General features: G+C 42.9%; 1 protein-coding gene across 1 annotated transcript in view; it reads right to left on the bottom strand.

Moving 5' to 3' along the window:
- LOC126210507 (open rectifier potassium channel protein 1) overlaps positions 1–13,984 on the bottom strand; it is a 315,501-nt gene that overhangs the window by 282,312 nt on the left and 19,205 nt on the right. The window lies entirely within an intron of this gene.

Below are 13,984 nucleotides of genomic sequence, written 5' to 3'. Positions count from 1 at the left end.
AATGATTTGCATTACAAAATCTGCACCCCAAATTCATCAAACCTCAATTATAATTTTGTGGTGATGGCGGAAACGAACACAAAGTTAGGTCCGTTTACTCGTAGACGAAAGTAACGGGAAAAACCGATGCTAATACACAGCATTTGTTGCCCTCGACGGCTTCGTTGCAACGTTTCGCTGTCCACTGCTGACATCAACGGCGCAGCAGTTGTGGCTTTGAAGCTGCTCGGTATGCGGGTGTTACTGCAAATGAACTATCTGCAACATTTAAACATTAATGCCCTTAGACCGCAGCTCGTGGTCCTCTGGATTACGGGGTCCAGTGTTCGATTCCCTGCCGGCTAGGGGATCTTCTCCTCCCGGGGGGCTGGGTGTTTGTGTTGTTCTCTTCATTTCAGCCGCTATCGACAGGGAATCTCAAGTTGATTCCGTATTTCTAGATTTCCGGAAAGTTTTTGACACCGTTCCTCACAAGCGACTTCTATGGGGTATCGTCTCAGTTGTGCGACTGGATTCGTGATTTCCAGTCAGGAAGGTCGCAGTTCGTAGTAATAGACGGCAAATCATCGAGTAAAACTGAAGTGATATCAGGTGTTCCCCAGGGATGCGTCCTGGGACCTCTGCTGTTCCTGATCTATATAAATGACCTGGGTGACAATCTGAGCAGTTCTCTTAGGTTGTTCACAGATGATGCTGTAATTTACCGTCTAGTAAGGTCATCCGAAGACCAGTATCAGTTGCAAAGCGATTTAGAAAAGATTGCTGTATGCTGTGGCAGGTGGCAGTTGACGCTAAATAACGAAAAGTGTGAGGTGATCCACATGAGTTCCAAAAGAAATCCGTTGGAATTCGATTCCTCGATAAATAGTACAATTCTCAAGGCTGTCAATTCAACTAAGTACCTGCGTGTGAAAATTACGAACAACTTCATTTGGAAAGACCACGTAGATAATATTGTGGGGAAGGCGAGCCAAAGGTTGCGTTTCATTGGCAGGACACTTAGAAGATGCAACAAATCCACTAAAGAGACAGCTTACACTACACTCGTTCGTCCTCTGTTAGAATATTGCTGCGCGGTGTGGGATCCTTACGAGGTGGCATTGACGGAGGACATCGAAAGGTTGCAAAAAAAGGGCAGCTCGTTTTGTATTATCACGTAGTAGGGGAGAGAGTGTGGCAGATATGATACGCGAATTGGGATGGAAGTCATTACAGCAAAGACGTTTTTCGTCGCGGCGAGATCTATTTACGAAATTTCAGTCACCAACTTTCTCTTCCAAATGCAAAAATATTTTGTCGAGCCCAACCTACATAGGTAGGAATGATCATCAAATAAAATAAGAGAAATCAGAGCTCGAACAGAAAGATTTAGGTGTTCGTTTTTCCCGCGCGCTGTTCGGGAATGGAATGGTAGAGAGATAGTATGATTGTGGTTCGACGAACCCTCTGCCAAGCACTTAAATGTGAATTGCAGAGTAGCCATGTAGATGTAGATCATTCGTGAAAGTGGCGGGTCTGGACTCTGTTAAGCTTGGGAAATTTTACGGGCAATGATAACCGCGCAGGTGAGCGCCCCACAAACCGATCATCATCATCATCATCATCATCATCATGAACGTTCTTAGAATGCGATTTCACGAAATGTTCTTACGTTCTTGTGTCATTTATACCAAAGCACCTGGTCGTTGCGCGTGGTAGAAGTTGGTAGCCCTACAATTTTCGATGTTCAAGTATTGGAGATTTCAATGCGTGATAGAAGGTATCAGAGTTATGAATAAGAAAGCATCTAATTCCTTGTACCATTCTTAACGGCTAAATACACAGACGTTTTTTCTCTTTGTGCAGATGTACGGTGATGTACCTTTCGAAGTGTACAAGGTCTCTCGGCCTCCTTGTATAACTAATATTACAAACCGGTATTGCAATTTTCATGTTCACGTGTTAGTATATGATGCTGCAGTTCAGGGACAGGATGAAGAGTAGATGGACGGAGAGATGGGGGATGGAGGATGGAGGACGAAATGGACAAACGGAGGAGCAGCAGGAGGAAGAGGAGAGACAGGGGGTAAGGAAGTTAGGAATCTTTGTATTCTAATTTATTTTTATTCGCATCAGTTTTTCATAGTCACTCAGCTTCTAACTAGTGTTGCTCACGCTGCTAAATATTGCATTTTTTGGCAACAACAAAGTTATATTATGTGGCAGGTGTCATTAGAGCACAGTTAATAAAGCCATTTCTTGAAATAATGGATAAACTAGGCACTCATCTTTTCGTGTTTCCCACGCTGGTCTCGTTGTGAACTCATGGCTCAATCGTCGAAAATCTAGGTAGTGATGATTCCAAGCTCGGATGCAAAGAGGCCTAGGTGTTACTCTGCGATATTCAAAAGTTTATAGATGTGTTTCATAAACCATTCTTGAAGATTAAACTTTTGCAAGTTAGGACAATGGTGATGTAAAAAAGTAATCAGCACTCCGAATTTAAGTTACACTTTTTTATTACTGATGTTGCAGTATCGCTAACTAGTTCAAATACATCACTTCAGAATATATAACATACCTGAAAATATCTTCCCCACTGTTTAAGTTCACATTTCATAAACTGACTACAATTTTCGTCTTTTTAACATGACGACCAAAGCTTGACACTCTAATAACCGTTACGCGCCCAAAAATCAGAGTTACAAGGACGTCAAAGATCATAGTGACAAAAGAAAGGACACACATAAGAATAATATAATTGCAATACATACATATCGATGTATCGAAGTACCTCTACATTAATGAAATCAAATCTCAATGTTGTCACAGAAATATGTTAACTATTTTACAGAAACACAGTAGAATGTTGCTGGTATCGAGAGGTTGAGGTGAGGTGCCGTAATGGTTACGTAATTCAAGTACCATTACAAGCAACAAAGTGCAGAATAGAATTATATACTCAGTCCGTGGCAAGGTGCACTGCTGGCCATCCAAAATGCAACATTCTGAAGGAAGCGTCCAAATCAGGGGAAGTTTCAGCATTCATTTGCGGTGACGAGCAATGCACACGGTTAGCATTTCAGCGCAGCCGCACATCACGGGCACCAGCAGCGCGTTTCATGCTGTCTGTGAAGCGCCGTAGCTACGTGCAGTGATTGCTCCTTTATGTCTGAGGATGGATAAATTCCGAAACGCGTCATATAAACAATGAAGTCATTCCGTGCCAAATGTTTGACTTTTACCATTGCGACCCAGTCAGCGTAAATAGAGAACTACTGATTGTTATAATAATGATCGCCTGACTGCTGCACGACTTTGTCACTTTTCTATTATTGAAATTTAAACATTCTCGAATATCATGGAATTCCTGGCACCGATATCTTGCCAGTATCGGTGTCGGTAACACAAAATGGTCGAGATCCTCCATTCACGGAATGGATAAACTGTCTGTATACATAACTAAGTCAGTACGGAACCCTCAGTATGAGAATCCTACTTGCACCTGCCATTTTTGTCTTCTTTGTGGAGCAGTAAAATCTGTAGTTTCGCTCAATCGCTCTCACACTCTTTGTGACTTCAAAACGTGAGAAACGTACCACAATCAAGTCTTCAGAGTCTTCGAGTAAAATTAACGACATTCAGCCTAGTATAGTCGCCAATGGGCATCATTTCCAACATACGAGGGCTGCCCAGAAGGTGATGCACCGCATTTTTTTCTTCAACAGTTCTTTATTGAACATAATGAGAATTACACACACGGAACAATGGTGTTTTATCTACACACCATATTTTTCACGTAATCTCCATCCCGTTCTATGGTCTTCTCCAATGCCAAATAAGGGCGTGTGTGCCCTGTCGGTACCAATCCTTGTCCTGGTGGTGGAGCCAGTGCTTCACTTTGTGAATCACCTCCTCATCGTCCTCAAAATGGCTTCCACGAATGGCATCCTTTAATGGACCAAACAAGTGGAAGTGCGAGGAGGCTAAGTCGGAGCTGTAAGGTGGATGGGTTAACACTGTCCAACTCCGTTTTGCGATGTCTTCAGCAGTCCTCAGACTTGTGTGCGGCCGAGCGTTATCGTGTTGCAGCAAAACATCTCCTGGGTTGCTGTGGCGCCGAAGTCGCCGGAAGTGCGTCTTGAGTTTTGTTAGTGTGTTGACATATGCTTCTGAATTAATGGTACCGCCTCTTGGCATCACACCTTCACAGTCCCAGAATACGGTGATAACTACCTTACCAGCGGAAGCAGTTGCTTTGATTTTTTTCTTCTGTGGGGAGTGGAAATCGCTCCATTCCATCGACTGTCGTTTTGTTTCGAGCTCAAAATGGTGAATCCGAGTTTCATCAACTATCACAGTCCGGGACAAGGAGGCCACCCGTCTACGTAATTACTCTGCTATTCACAATAAAGTGCCTGATAGAAGCTTCAATGAACCACCTTCAAGTTGTCTCTCTACCGTTCCACTCTCGAACGGCACGCGGTAAAAACGAGCACTTATATTTTTCTGTGCGAGCCCTGATTTATTTTATCCTGATGATCATTCCTCCTTATGTAAGTGGGTGCCAACAGAATGTTTTCGCAATCGGAGGAGAAAACTGCTGATTGAAATTTCATGAGAAGATCCGCTCGCAACGAAAACCGCCTTTGTTTTAATGATTGCCACTCTAATTCACGTATCATGTCTGTGGCACTATCTCCCATACTTCGCTATAATACAAAACGATCTGCCCTTCTTTCTACTTTTTCGATGTCATCCGTCTGTCCCACCTGATGCGGATCCCACACCGCACAGCAATACTCCAGAATAGGGCGGACAAGCGTGGTCTCTCTTTAGTAGACCTGTTGCATCTTCTAAGTTTTCTACCAATGAATCGCAGCCTGCGGTTTGCTCTGCCCAGAGCATTATCTATGTGATCGTTCCAATTTAGGTTGTTTGTGATTGTAATCCCTAAGTTTTTACTTGAATTTACAGCCTTCAGATTTGTGTGACTTATCACGTAATCGAAATTTAGCTGATTTATTTTAGTATTCATGTGAATAATTTCACACTTTTCTTTATTCATGGTCAACTGCGACTTTTCGCACCACACTGATATCTAAATCATTTTGCAAGTCGTTTTGATCATTTGATGACTTTACAAGACGGTAAATGACAGCATCATCTGCAAACAATCTAAGACGGCTTCTCAGATTGTCTCCTATGTCGTTAATATAGATCAGGACAATAGAGGGCCTATAACACTTCCTTGGGGAACGCCGGATATTACTTCTGTTTTACTCCATGACTTTCCGTCTATTACTACGAACTGTGACCTCTCCGACAGGAAATCACGAATCCAGTCGCACAACTGAGGCGATACTCCGTAGGCACGCAGGAGGAACGGTGTCGAAAGCCTTCTGGAAATCTAAAAATATTGAATCAATTTGACATCCCCTGTCGATAACACACATTACTTCGTGAGTATAAAGAGCTAGTTGTGTTTCACGATAACGAAATTTTCTGAATCCGTACTGACTATATGTCAATAAATCGTTTTCTTCGAGGTACTTCATAATGTTCGAGTACAGCATATGTTCCGAAACCCTACTGCAGATCGACGTCAGCGATATGGGCTTGTAATTCATCGGATTACTCCTACTTCCCTTTTTTGGTATTGGTGTGACTAGAGCAATTTTCCAGTTTAGGTACGGATCTTTCTGTGAGCGAGCGGTTGTACATAATTTCTAAATATGGAGCTATTGTATCAGCATATTCTGAAAGGAACCTGACTGGTATACATTCTGACCGGAGAGACCTTGCCTTTATTAAGTGATTTAAGCTGCTTTGTTTCTCCGAGGATATCTACTTCTATGTTTCTCATCTTGGCAGTTGTTCTTGATTGGAATTGAGCAATATTTTCTTCGAATTCTTTGGTGAAGGAGTTTCGGAAAACTGTGTTTATTAACACTGGCCTCAGTGACTTCATCCCCTCAGATTCAAAATATTGCAACAAATCGAGACAAATGTTTTTTTCTGTGTGATATGTGACCCACCGTCAGACGGCACGGGATCCGTCTTCCACACACTTTTGAATATCCAAGAGTGCGGATAATTCATCAACACTTCCTTTGCCGATTTGCTACTGCCGAGTAGTAATGCGTCTGTCCTCGCGAATGAGAACATCAGCTCGCTGCAACATGTCACGTGTGACAGCCGTGGATGGTCTCCCAGACCGCTGCAAATCGTGGAGCTCCGCCGAACCGCCTTCTTATGACCTCACCCTCCGGGTCCAGCGACTCACTGCACTTCTGTCGACAGCAGACGCTCCATAGACTTTTCACAAGCGTTTGCGAGTATTCCCCACATTTTACTTCTCTGCAGTGAGAAATTTAATGACGGCGCGTGGCTTGTAAAGTACATTACCTACAGAGGCCATTTTGGAACTGTGCTGCAGCTATGCTATCCGTCAGACGTGACGGAAACTTGGCGCGCTCAACTTCAAATGATACATACGTAATGTTACGCATTCGTAGCATTGTTTTCGGCTGAGAAAAAAAATGCGGTGCATTACTTTCTGGGCAGCCCTCGTATGTTTTAACTGCCATGCAACTTTCCAAACACCCTATACCTGTCCGCAGCTCGTGGTCGTGCGGCAGCGTTCTTGCTTCCCACGCCCGGGTTCCCGGGTTCGATTACCGGCGGGGTCAGGGATTTTCTCTGCCTCGTGATGACTGGGTGTTGTGTGCTGTCCTTAGGCTAGATAGGTTTAAGTATTTCTAAGTTATAGGGGACTGATGACCATAGATGTTAAGTCCCATAGTGCTCAGAGCCAACCCTATACCTTTCTTTGATTCCAGTCTGAGTTTCCCCGACGTAAGCATCTGACAGTTTTCCACTTTTCTATCGATATTTCGTGTCAGTATTTTATAACCATGACTTATTAAACTGATGGTTCGCTATCATTCACACGTCTGAGCAACTACCTTGTTCGGAACTGGGACTAATTTTGCTAAAGTAATATTAAAGGCTTCCAGTTTCTCATACATGAGATCCTAAACAACTGTCAGGTACGGAGGACGCAAGAAAAATATGAAACGTGCGGGAACAGGTTCTCGGAAAAATGTTGTCTTTTAACGAGCAACCTCCTTAATGGCTCTTAACTGCACTCAGCGTCCACAAGTTATAGCTTGTTAAACAAGTCGAACGAATGGTCGTTTGTGTTCGACAGCATCGTCTGGTTCTATGAATAGAAAATACTACTCGCTTTATGGAGGTACTGGCAGCATTGCAACTAAGGGAAGACGAATGGTCGACTTCGGTTCATTGTCAGAATTTGACAAAAGTGTGGTTCATCCGTAAAGAAGACTGCATACAGGACGCAGTTGCGACCTATTCCTGAATACTACTGGAGTGTTTGGGATCCGTACAAGGTCTCCGATTGAAAGAAGACATCAAAGCAATTCAGAGACGGGCTACTAGATTCGTTACCAGTAGGTCCGAACAACACGTATGTGAATCCCTGGAGGGAAGGCGATGTTCTTTTCGCAGAACGCTATTGAGGCATTTCAAGCTGGCTGCCGAATGACTACTGATGCCTACATACATTGCGCCTAAGGACCACGAAGATAACATACCAGAAATTACGGCTCATACGGAGGCATATAAATAGTCGTTTTTCCCTCGCTTTATTTGCGAGTGGTACAGGAAAGGAAATGACCTGTAGTTTTGCAGGATTCCCTCCGTCATTCACCTTACGGTGGCTTCTGGAGTACTGATGCAGATGAAGGCTTACTCCCAGGGGACACCGCGTAATCGTATGCACCTTCAGTGCCGGGCGGGAGGGTTTGCGTGGCTCGATGAAGTCTAGAGCTATGCCGGCGGTAGCGTAGCTACTGGCAGGGTCACCCAGGCCGGACTGGTCTCGACCGATGAGGCACACGAAATGTGTCCCACAAGGCAGGGGAGGCTCTGTAGGCGTAGGGAAGCCAACCTCCCTAGGGGAGTAAACCCTAAAGAAATCCAGGTCCTCCAAGATGGAGGTTGGGCGTGGGGCCGATAACCCCACACTGTAACAAATATTACGGAACCTCAACAACAGCCTCGGATGATGGATGAGACACAAAAAACACGACCTCGGCAAAGAAAAAGGACAAAAGATTTGGCAATAGTAACATAGAATGTACGAACAACGTTGAAACCTGGAAAAATGACAGAAATAGCTTATGAGATCATGATGTTCAAGTACAACATTGTAGCGCCACAAGATATAAGATGGCAAGGACAAGGACAGATAGAGATGCCCCAGTAGTCTCAGCTGGATAGTAGACCAGACGGAAGAACAGGGTAAGCCGGAATGGGATTCCTAACAACAAAAGGGGGTTGGTAAAAGTGTTTTGGAATTTGAAACCAGAAATGAAAGACTTAGCAGACAGAGTGAAAGGGAATTACAGAAATATAACGATAATAACAGCATACGCACCAACGGAGGAAGCAGAAGAAGAAACAAAGTAAAAGTTTTATGAATCTCTAGAAAGGGCATGCATTAAAGTACAAACGTTCTTACTTATGGGAGATTTTAATGCACAGGCTGGGGGAAGCGAATGTGGAAAAATATCTGGGAGATACATGAAGAAGTAACGAGAATGGAGAAATGATATGTCAGTTTGCTGCTAGAAATAATCTAATCATCAGGAGCACATGTTTCCCACATAAAAGAATACATCTCGGAACATGAAAATCAAATGTAAGTGGAGTAGTCAATCTAATAGACAATGTGTTAGTAAAAAGACACGATGTGCCACGTCAGTTATAAATTTGAGGAGCTGCAGGGGCCCTAACTGTGACTCATACCACTATGCTGTAAAATCAGCACTGAGAGAGAAACTATCTGTAACACCTAAACCTGGAATGCAGAACAATGCAAACTGGGACACAAGAAAACTGAGTGACCAAGAAGGTGTGAAAGAATATCAAGCACAGGCTCCCAGTAAGGAAACGATGGAAATCCGAGAGAAATGGACTAAGATCCAGAAAGTACTGAAAGAGGCAGCAGAAGACATAGTCGGGATGAGAAGAAATGCAAGAAATGAGTGGGTTGATGATGAATGCAGGTTAGTAATAGAACGTAAAAATACTCCCAGACTGAGAATGATACAGAGAGAAACAAGAAGAAACTTGGAGGTGTGCAAAGAATTAAGATCCAATGCGCAAGGAATATGCAAGAAAAAGAAATGGCTGAAATCAAAGTTTAAAGAGAGAGAAGAATTAAACGAACAGAATGAAATGAAGAAATTTTTCAACCCAAACAAATGCACGCAAAAACAAAAACGGTGAGATAATAAGATATGAACAAGAAATATTGCAGAGATGTGCAGAATACTTTGAAGATGTGCTCAACAAAAACTCAGATCAGGCTCCAAGAGGTACACAGGAACAGGAAGAGAGCACAGAGGCAAGAGAAATTGAAAGGGATGAGGCAAATAACTCAACAATGCTGGAAGTGGAAATAGTGATAAATAAACTAAAAAAATAACCGCGCAAAACTAAAAAATAACCGTGCACCCGGTGAAGATGGGATCGTGTCAGAACTAATAAAATAAGGGGGGCAACCTCAAGAAGTGAAATATTTCAAATAATGAAGAATATGTGGGTAGATGAAAGCATGCCGAAGGAGTGGAATCTGGAATAATATGCCCAATATGTATGAAAGGAGAAAGGCTCAGTTGTGACAAGTATAGAGGCATAAGCCTACTGAAAACAGTATATAACATTTTCTCTGGAGTGCTGAGCGAAAGAATAAAGAAGTGTGCCGAAAAGATACTCGGAGAAGACCAATGTGGATTCCGACCGACCAGAGGTACATCGTACCAGTTGTTTCTTGTTAGACAAATAATGGAAAAATTATGAATATGATATAGAGCTCCACTTCCTCAAAAAAATGGTTCAAATGGCTCTGAGCACTATGGGACTTAACATCTGAGGTCATCAGTCCCCTAGAACTTATAACTACTTAAACCTAATAACCTAAGGCCATCACACACATCCGTGCCCGAGGCAGGATTCGAACCTGCGACCGTAGCGGTCGCGCGAATCTAGACTGAAGCGCCTAGAACCGCTCGGCCACAACGGCCGGCGCTCCACTTCGTGTTGGTTGACTTTAAAAAAGCTTTCGATAGTATTAATAGAGTAGCAATGTATAAAGGGCTGAAAGAATTGGGCATCTGTGATAAACTGAGAAGGTTAGTCGAGGTAACAGTGAAGGATACAAAAGTAAAAGTAAAAGTGAATAGCATGAGCAGGCAGTTTGCCTTTGAGGATGGAGTGAAATAGGGTGATGGCCTCTCTGCAGTCCCGTTCAATTTAGCACTACATAGTGTTACACAAAAAGTATGTAAAAGAGGAATAATAATGATATTGCCATCGTGGCAAGGGATGTAACATTGCTTAAAGAAATATATGTACAAATGGAAGCAGAAGGAACAAGAATTGGACTTACTGTAAATGAAAGCAAGACAAAACATATGGTTATGTACCATTCTAAAGCTAGAACAACACTACAGGACCTGAAAATCTCTGATAAATACTTCAAAGCTGTTAGATGCCTCCATTATTTAGGTGTCCTCCTAACCAATGATAATAGTATGTGAAAATGTATTAAAGAAAGAATACAAGCAGGAAACAAAGCCTGTTATGCAAACCTAAAGATATTCAAGAGCCGGCCGATGTGGACGATCGTTTATAGGCGCTTCAGTCTGGAACCGCGCGACCGCTACGGTCGCAGGTTCGAATCCTGCCTCGGGAATGGATGTGTGTGATGTCCTTAGGTTGGTTAGGTTTAAGTAGTTCTAAGTTCTAGGGGACTGATGACCTCAGATGTTAAGTTCCATAGTGCTCAGAGCCAGTTGTTATTCAAGAACACTAATTACAAGGACAACTAAATTGAGAGTATACTTTTCCCCTGAGCGACCTGTTGTCACATATGGATCAGAAATGTGGACAGTGTCAGAAGCAGACAGTAACAGCCTGAGGGCGTTTGTAAGGAAAATCTTACGAAATATCTATGGGCCTGTGAGAGAGGCAGAAGGTTGGAGAGTGAGATACAAACATGAAATACAGGGGCTTATACAAGGGAAAGATACAGTGAAATTTATCATATCTCAAAGAATACGTTGGTTAGGACATGTGGAGACGATGACGGAAGACAAGAGCTAGATGGATGGACAATGTACTGGCTGACCTTGCCAAGATGGGGATCAGTGGATGGAAGAAAAAAGCTGAGAACAAAGAGATATGGAGGAAGATTGTTGAGGAGACCAAGGCCCACCAAGGTCTGTAGTGCCGAAGGAGAAGATGAAGACCAAAATGCCGTCATTGTTTGACTGTAAGCTTAAAATCACACGGAGACATTTGGTTGGTAGTGGCATTCGGCACGGTAAATGACGAATGAAGGGGAGACTTGGAAGAAACGTATGGACAGCAAATTTTGCAAAAGTGAGGTGGTGAGGAACGTTGCAGCCGATGGTTGATGCAAACAAGATGTCAGAAGTATATTGCCACAGGCGAAGAAAAAGCAAGAACTGTACTGCTGTCGGGTTCTCGTATGAAATTGAGGAAAAAGTTCCGCAAAGTGCAGCGGAGATTCAGTAATATGGAACAGCCGGGCAGTATGGAATATCGACGTTTCTACAATGTGGGACGCTGATGTCTAGAGAGAATATCGTACACTATTTCTGAAGGTTATTCTGAGCAGTGGGTGTTGACCGCCTGTCAACAATGCTTTCTCTTTGCTGTTCAAGAAAATATGTATTTCAGTTATGTAAAATTTCTGTAGGTGAGTTTTTAAAAAGTTGTACGAAGTGCTAGATATGGATCTTACACACTGAGATTAAGTGTATTGCGACATCAGACAGTACTAGTAAACCCGAATTCTTTAAAGAAACTTAATCCCATGTATAAAAATCTCTATCTGACGCGAGAAAAACTTGGAAAAGGTTTGAAACTACGTTTACAGTTTGTAGGAAATCGCTGAGTGCACTCATTATCAAACGTTGAGCAAGTGTGACCTGGGTAATCTGCACGCCATGAACTACTCTACTTCAATATGTATACGTAGTCCAAAATGCAATAGTAGTCTTCACGGGTTAAAACGTAAACATTAAATTATACCTCTTAATGAGTAGATTACAATAGCATTTTAAACTCAGAAATTTGCTCAATAATTATCTGAGACACAAAAAATCAAGTTTTTGTTAACTCCAGAAACCGTGAGAGGGACAAACAGCGACTGGGGCTGGGCGCCGTTAACTGTGTTGTTGTTGTTGTTGTGGTCTTCAGTCCAGAGACTGGTTTGATGCAGCTCTCCATTCCACTCTATCCTGTGCAAGCTGCTTCATCTCCCAGTACCTACTGCAACCTACATCCTTCTGAATCCGCTTAGCATATTCTGCAACGATTTTTACCTATCACGCTCCCATCCAATACTAAATTGGTGATCCTTTGATGCCTCAGAACGTGTCCTACCAACCGGACCTCCTCCTAGTCTAAACTGTCCCACAAATTTCTCTTCTCCCCAATTCTATTCAGTACCTAATTTGTTATGTGATCTACCCATCTTGTCTTCAGCACTGTTCTGTAGCACAAGACTTTGAAAGATACTTCGACCACTGTCAGTTATTTTGCTCCCCACATAACAAAACTCATCTACTGCTGTAAGTGTTTCATTTTCTAATCTAATTCCCTCAGAATCACCCGATTTAATTCACCTACATTCTGTTATCCTCGTTTTGTTTTTGTTGATGTTCGTCTTATCCTCCTTTCAAGACACTGTCCATTCCGTTCAACTGCTCTTCCAGGTCCTTTGCGGTCTCTGACAGAATTACAATGTCAGAGCCAAACCTCAAAATTTTTATTTCTTCTCCATGGATTTTAATTCCTACTCCAAATTTTTCTTTTGTTTCCTTTACTGCTTGCTGAATATACAGATTGAATAACATCGTGGATATGCTACAACCCTGTCTCACTCCCTTCCCAACCACTGCTTTCCTTTCGTGTCCCTCGACTCTTATAACTACCATCTGATTTCTGTACAAATTGTAAATAGCCTTTCACTCCCAGTATTTTACCCCTGCCACCTTCAGAATTTGAACGAGAGTATTCCAGTCAACAGTGTCAAAAGCCTTCTCTAAGTCTACAAATGCTAGAAACGTATGTTTGCCTTTCCTTAATCTTTCTTCTAGGATAAGTCTTAGGGTCAGTATTGCCTCACGTGTTCCAACATTTCTACGGAATCCAAACTGATCTTCCCCGAGGTCGGCTTCTATCAGTTTTTCCATTCGTCTGTAATGAATTCGCGTTAGTATTTTGCAGGTGTGACTTATTAAACTGATAGTTCGGTAATTTTCACATCTGTCAACACTTGCTTTCTTTTGGATTGGAATTATTATGTTCTTGAAGTCAGACGGTATTTCGCCTGTCTCATACATCTTGCTCACCAGATGGGAGTTTTGTCAGGACTGGCTCTCTGAAGGCTGTCAGTAGTTCTTGTGCTGTCACCGCCAGACACTACACTTGCTAGGTGGTAGCCTTTAAATCGGCCGCGGTCCGTTAGTATACGTCGGACCCGCGTGTCGCCACTATCAGTGATTGCAGACCGAACGCCGCCACACGGCAGGTCTAGAGAGACTTCCTAGCACTCGCCCCAGTTGTACAGCCGACTTTGCTAGCGATGGTTCACTGACAAATTACGCTCTCATTTGCCGAGACGATAGTTAGCATAGCCTTCAGCTACGTCATTTGCTACGACCTAGCAAGGCACCATTATCATTTGTTGTTTATCTTGTGATGCATGTACCGTCAGACCGATGTTCACCGATTATGGATTAAAGTTAAGTATTTCAGAAGCTACGTACCTTCTTTTGCTAGTATAATTACTTTACCTGTTCCAGACCTCACGCCAGCCTGCGTGAGCTTAAACGCGTGCCTTTCGGCTACCCGTCACAGTGGATTGGCTGTCTTGCCAGTC

This window comes from Schistocerca nitens, chromosome 10 (genome assembly GCF_023898315.1).
Source record: "Schistocerca nitens isolate TAMUIC-IGC-003100 chromosome 10, iqSchNite1.1, whole genome shotgun sequence".
Taxonomy (NCBI): domain Eukaryota; kingdom Metazoa; phylum Arthropoda; class Insecta; order Orthoptera; family Acrididae; genus Schistocerca; species Schistocerca nitens.
The sequence above is the reverse complement of the archived record's forward strand: the minus strand, read 5'-3'. Positions and strand labels throughout refer to the sequence as shown.